We start from the raw sequence: 7,153 nt of genomic DNA on the forward strand, positions 1-7,153 counted from the left end.
CTGGGATTAGCCCCACATCTGGCTCTTTGCTCAGCGAGGAGCCTGCTTCCCTTCCTCTCTCTCTGCCCACCTCTCTGCCTACTTATGATCTGTGTCTGTCAAATAAATAAAATCTTTTAAAAAAATCTCAAAAACTTTTGTAGCAACATGGACGACTGGAAGAGATTATGCTGAGTGATATAAGTCAAGCAGAGAGAGTCAATTATCATATGGTTTCACTTATTTGTGGAGCATAACAAATAGCATGGAGGACAAGGAGGTCAAGAGGAGTTAGAGAGGAGAAGGGAGTGGAGGGAAATTAGAAGGGGAGGTGATTCATGAGAGACTATGGACTCTGAAAAACAATCTGAGGGTTTTGAAGTGGCGGGGGCGGGCGGTGGTGGGAGGTTGGGGGAACCAGGTGGTGGGTATTGGAGAGGGCACGGATTGCATGGAGCACTGGGTGTGGTGCAAAAACAATGAATACTGTTACGCTGAAAATAAATTTAAAAAATTAAATAAAACAAACAACATTGCATGAAAAGAAGCAATTTATAGAAACAAACACTTGTATGTATTACTATGAGACAGCAATGCAGTTAGAGTATTAAGGTTATAATAAAAATACACACCAGCTACAACACAGAGGTGACTTCTGGGGTAGAAGAGTGGGACATGGGAAGAGGGAAAGATTTAAAAGACTTGGGCTGTTGCTGAAATATTTTACTTCTTTCTTGGGGAAAAAAAAGATCAAGGCACACATGGCAAAATGTTACCTTTGTTGAAAATGGACAATAAGTACACAAGTGTTTGCTGTATTACTCCCTGTTTTTCTGCTCATTTGAAAGCTTTTAAAATAATACACAAACTATGATGAAAATACAGTAAGGACTGTCTTAAAAGCAAAGGCATTTGTCTTCTCTGCTGCTCTGTTACAGCTCTCTTTCCACCTCTTACTGGATGCTGCTGCTTTAAAATGCCAGTAATCTGGACAAACATTAAACAGAAATGTCAAACACGCTCAAAGCCAGGGAAACTTTTTATTTTCCAGGAGTACCATTTTTAACTGTCATCCCTGGTAAGCTTCTCAGGGTCAGACCCGCAGGCCTCGGGCCAGCCAAGCCAGGCGGCTCCTCCCGTGACAGCGCCGGGCGCGCAAACGGCGAAACAACGGAGGCCCTTGGCTGGAGACCAGCGCGTCGGCCGGCTGAAGCCCCGGCCGGCTGGGGTCCTGGCCGCCGAGGAGCCAGGCCGCGCGGCGGGCGATGCGAAGGTCAGTGCGGTCACGCCCCGACCCGGAGCCGCTCGAGCTGCGGGCGGGCTGGGGATGGCGGATCCCATGGTCTGCGGTCCTTGGAGCCGGCGGCTGACACTCTGCTACCCCAGCTGCGGCTGCTCGGGGGCGTCTTGTGCTCCTCGCGGCCGCTCGGCCATTCGGGACGCGGTGGGTCACCGCGCCACCCCAAGGCGGAGCCACTGGAACACCGCGGGGCTGTGAGGCCCGGGGCACCTGGACCTGCGGACTCGGACGGCCAGCGGCTGGCCTCATGCTGACCACACCCTAGCGCCCAGCTCCTGAGCTGTGCTTCCTTTGCCTCCGTGCTCTCCTGCGACGGGAGGACACTGACCGGGCTCCGTCCATCTCCGCAGTCCAGGCCGCGACACTGGTGTCCTTGTCACAGCAGCTTCTTGGGTCTCCTTTACCCACAGCATAGGACGCTTTCGGCCTACCTCCTCCCTCCTTCTGTTTCTCTTTACTCATTCTTCTCTCTCTCTCGCTCTCTTTCTCTCTCCCCCTTTCTCTCCTTCTGTCTGTCCGTGTCCCCAGCCCAGCTGTATGCACAGTTGGTATGTAGTAACAGCCAAGAAGTTCAGAGCCAGAGACAAACACCAGCGCTGTTGCCCAGAGAGCATGCACCCTGCGGCCTTCTCTGCTACTCTGAAAACAAAACAAAACACCCCCCAAAACCCCAAACACCCCCTAATTAAAACTGTCCAGAAAGAAACAACAGGACCCAAAGGGAGTCCCTTGTGTTAAGTCCTGCATCTGCAGACAACACTTAACACCCAACCGACTTGCGGCTTCAGCCCTCCCCGAATGTCCACCTGGCATCGCCTTGTCCGCGCTAGTGAGGCAACTGGCCTGATAGACCTTCTGTCCCTATAGGAAGGTGACCTTGCCTGAAATCAATCCACTCTTCACTACAAATGCTGTTCTCCTGCCTCTTTACACCTCTGAGAGATGTTCATTGTGTACCACTCCTTGGAGCTCCTTCCCGTTTGCTAGAAGGGGTGCTGCCCAAGGCATGAATTATTGAATAAAGCTAAGAAGATGTAACAGATCTACTCTGTTAATTTTTTTTTTTTTTTTTAACAAATCCAGAAAGCAACTACTCAAGGATTCCGAGAGTTCATTAAAGTTCTATTACGAAGGGAAGTCAGAGTTCAAGAAGCTGCACTGGCTAAGTTTCCTTTTTTATGTTCCATCTTCGATGTGAAGACCACCCTAGTCCAGAACAACATGCAGACAGAGAGCAGAGTCTTGAGATTTACCGTCTATCAGTCTGAGGGCCAGGAATGGGGTCCTGGGGAGACTGAGAGGCTGACAGTATGGGAAGGAATCAGTTGTTTTCTTGATTTCCCTTTTCTGTCCTTTTTTGGCTGCCTCTTTTCTCTCCTGACCATGACCTGTGGCAGCTCAAATCCCAGGCTCTTTGCAGCAGTGACAACAGGGGAACCCAAAACCCTATGAGAAAACTTGTCTTTCTGGCCAGACACATTAAACTGGATAGGAGTCCAGTAGTCTAAGAATTATTGTTTCTTTTCTTGTCTCTGCTGCACCAAGCAGCTTTACATAGGCACCTGCCACCCCAAGGGGAGACCCCAAGGGCTGTGAGAGCTGGGAGCATTGGCAGAGGACACACCTTGACAAGGGAATTTCCCAAGTCCACGTCTGAACAGACACAAATCCTAGGGTGGCCTCCACAGTACATCTGTGCAGAAAAGACCTGCACACTGCAGTGGAGCACTGAACTTCGAGCACTAAACCAGGACAGAGACCATAGATCACTTCCTGGACAAACCCCTGAGACACCAGTGCACGGGCCATGTCCACTCAGCTCAGCAAGATCGTCAGGTGGTGAGACTGGAATTCTGCCCATGAAACTGAGCCTGTCCCAGCCAAACAGGGCTGATTGCCTGTAAAAACAAAACCCACAAAATTTAATATTTTTCCAGAGCATTTCAACAGGAGACAGAAATTTAAAATGCAACACTAAAAAATACCCAGGATAAAACCCAAATATATTTGACATACAAAGTGTCCCAAAACGATAACCGATAATCCAAGGGAAAAGACAATCATCAGAGGCCAATCCCAAAATGACCCAGATGTTGAAATTATCTAAGGCTTTAAGGCAACTACCTACCATAACTACACTCCTTGAGATCAGCATAGATAGTGAAGAGAAAGTGAAGCTCTCAATAAAGAAGGGGGAAACTATGAAAAAAAAAAAAAAAGAAACAGAAATTTTGGAACTGAAACTTACAGTATATGAAATAAAACAATTTGTTTTATTTGCTTGTGTCTGCAAGGCAGACAATGGGAAGTTCGTGAATTTGAAAATAGATCCATAGCAATTATCCAATATGCAATTAATTATAATCCAATTATCCAGAGAGGAAAGCAAATTGAAACCATGGCAGAGCCATAGGACCCGGTGGGAGAATATCCCAACTCTTAACACCCACATGCCCAGATGAGAGTGAAGAGAGTCCAGTGCCCAGAGAGCAATTATTTGAATTAGTGGATTAATTCCATACTGGAGGTCAAACCATGTAAAACCATGTCAAACCCTTGTAAATCCTCCCCCAATAGAGTGCAAGACAACATTTTACAGATGCAAAAATTCAGTGATCCTCAAACAGGGTAAACTAAAAAAAAAAAAAAAAAAATGTGTAGACACATCTTACTTATCATGCTACTATGAGGCTTAAGGAAAATATTTGAAAAGGTGAGAAAAATAAAGTGTTTTCCCTCAGCACAAATGAACAACAGTGTCCCCATTTTAAGAAGTCCATCTGTCACTGTTTCTCTCTGCAGAAGACATTTAAACCAAAAAATAAAGTGGAGCGAGGGGCACTGTGGCTCTGGGAAAGGATGTGCAAAACATGAAGTAAAATAAAAATTAATGGGCAAGTTATCTAAATATTTGGAACCTCAAACAAAAATTGGAGTTTGATTTAGAGGCAAATAAACGAGTTGGTTACTTCTTTCTTTTTTTATCCCCTCTGGCTCATCATCTGTGGTAATGACCAACAAATGAAAGCACTGTAAGGTGAGTAATTAAATATAAGCAGGGTTGGCTGAACACATTGCCTGCTCTACTTCTGAAAGTCAAGGACCCTTGGAAGCTTATTCAAAAGGCATTAAAACATCAACTGCTTCAGGCTCCAGCTTACTCAATAGAAATGGCATTTCTCAGTGGAAGTTCTCCTGTTGGCATCCTGCCATGACATTCAGGCTTAATCCGTGGCAGTGTGGACAATCTGCATATCCTGCATAGGGCCTCCTACCACACAGGGTGTCCTACCTACCAACATCTTCATTTCTTAGGAACCACAAACAGTGATGATGAAATTTCAAGGGATTTAAAATCTGAGGGCGCTGGGTGGCTCACTCAGTTAGGCGACCACCTTTGGCTGAGGTCATGATCCTGGAGTCCCAGGATCGAGTCCCTCATCAGGCTCCCTGCTCAGTGGGGAGTCTGCTTCTCCCTCTGACCCTCCCCCCTTACCATGCTCTCTCTCTCTAATTCTCTCTCTTAAAAAAAATGCTCCACATTACTTGGCATCAGGGAAATACAAATCAAAACCACAATGCGATATCACCTCACACCAGTCAGAATGGCTAAAATCAACAAGCCAGGAAATGACAGATGCTGGCGAGGATGCGGAGAAAGGGGAACCCTCCTACACTGTTGGTGGGAATGCAAGCTGGTGCAGCCACTCTGGAAAACAGCATGGAGGTTCCTCAAAATGTTGAAAATAGAACTGCCCTATGACCCAGCAATTGCACTACTGGGTATTTACCCTAAAGATACACACGTAATGATCCAAAGGGGCACATGCACCCGAATGTTTATAGCAGCAATGTCCACAATAGCCAAACTATGGAAAGAACCTAGATGTCCATCAACAGATGAATGGATAAAAAAAAAAATAGAATCTGAATGTGCACATATCCCCTACGTGCCCAGAGTAGAGCTCTTGACTGCATGAAACGAACTTCCTTTCATAATCAGAGGCATTTTCTTAACACATGACTTTTCTTTTCACATGCCTTTGAAACTCCAGTTTCCAAATTCCCCATGCTTATCACAAAAGAGAAAAGCACTCTAAGGACAAAGTATGCAGGGAAATTGAAAGAGAACTTGGATGAGAACCTTCCATGCTGACACATGGGGAGAGTGGGACTTCACTGGTCTCCAGGCACAGCAGCTCCCTTCAGTCTTGACCCTTAGCTACAGGTGTGGGAGCGTCTGCAGATCTGCCTGCACAGGGCCTCTTGCCACCCAAACAGGTCGTGTTTGAGAAGGGCATGGTTTGACCTCTAGATGTGTGAATCCAAAGGAAGTGAATCAGATTACAGCAAAGGTTTACTGTCATCTGAAGAAGAGTGAGCAGATAATGTGTGATCTGCTGAATATGGGCTGAGAAGGAAGAGAAAATGATTTTTGTTATTAGAATACAGTTCTTGTATGAATGGATCCCATCAGACTAAAACATATGTGTTCCTAGCCGTGGAGAGCAGGAATATATAGTTATCGTATAAGTACTTGTGCTATTTTAATGGTATTTTAGCCATAAAAATTGCAACTGGGTATACTCATGAATTTTAAAAGTTTTTATCCCTATAATTTTCCCATGTAATTCTTACTAATGAGAGCATCTGAATAAGGACTTTGTGATTGCTATTTAATAGGAAAAACTAAGGATTTCAGGTTTTGTATTTTGATGAAGGCAAGAATTACTGCCACCTCTGATCTTCAGTGTGGCTTGGCTTCTCCCTAGCATGGGGGCTGGGATGACATGATCCCTACTCAGCATTTTGCATCACACTGCTGGAAATAAACACAAAAAGCCATAAAAAAAAAGATTTTCAAGCATAAGGAAAGAGATATAGATCAGACACTTGAATTTCCATAAAAGAAAGGAGCACATCAGAGAAGGAATGTGTGAAGGTAAAATAAATTCTTCTCTTTTGTCTTATTCTTAACTGATTTAAGGGACAACAAGTTGGGCAGTAGTAGTATTTTGGATAGCTATATGAATAAGTTGAATAAATAACAATGTCACCAGAGAGAGAAGGGAAGATTTGGGATACTAGGTTATAATGTATTGGCACTCTGTGTAAAGCAGTAGATTGCTATTAAAGATGTACTTAGATAATTTTAACATGTATATTGTAAATCCTAGGAAAACCACTACAAATGGTTTTTAAAGGAAGTTGAAATGACAGAAACAGAAAGGAATTAAAATTAAATCATATTAAATAAACAGTGAATTTATACTGACATAAACAAGATATTAAATAAGTAAGAGGTTGAGAAGGAACAACTCCTCCTAACAAAAGATTTTGAATTAATAAACATAGACTGAGGGAACTAAAAAGCCACCAGTAGAACATCATAGTAGGAATTGCTGTAGTCAACATCCATTGGTGAATGCTGAGACTGGTTGACAATAGAAGAAGAAACAGCTTTTTACATCGTCTCATTTAAGCTTATCTTTCTTAAAACATGTAGTATTACAAAGGGAAAATAATGACTTTACAATGAAGAAACCTTCAGACTCCACCTTAATGTGTCATCAAGATTAACATCACTGGTGATGAGACATATCCCATGTGCCCCCTGATAATGATGTACTAAGAAGGGTTCATTTCCTGTGGTCTTCTTCCCCAAAGTGCATAGCATTAAGATAGTTGTGAGAAAAGCATAATGGAAACCCAAATTAAGGTACATTCTTCAAAATACCTGACCAACACTCTTCTAAAGTGTCATAAAATCAGGGGGAAAAAATAAGGACCTACCAGATTTAAAAAGACTGAAGAGTCATAACAAGGAGATGTAAGAGAGATCTTGGTTGGATTCTGAATCAGAAATTGAACATT

This window comes from Mustela putorius, unplaced genomic scaffold (assembly GCF_011764305.1).
Source record: "Mustela putorius furo isolate JIRA1106 unplaced genomic scaffold, ASM1176430v1.1 tig00000731_pilon_pilon_pilon, whole genome shotgun sequence".
Lineage (NCBI taxonomy): Eukaryota > Metazoa > Chordata > Mammalia > Carnivora > Mustelidae > Mustela > Mustela putorius.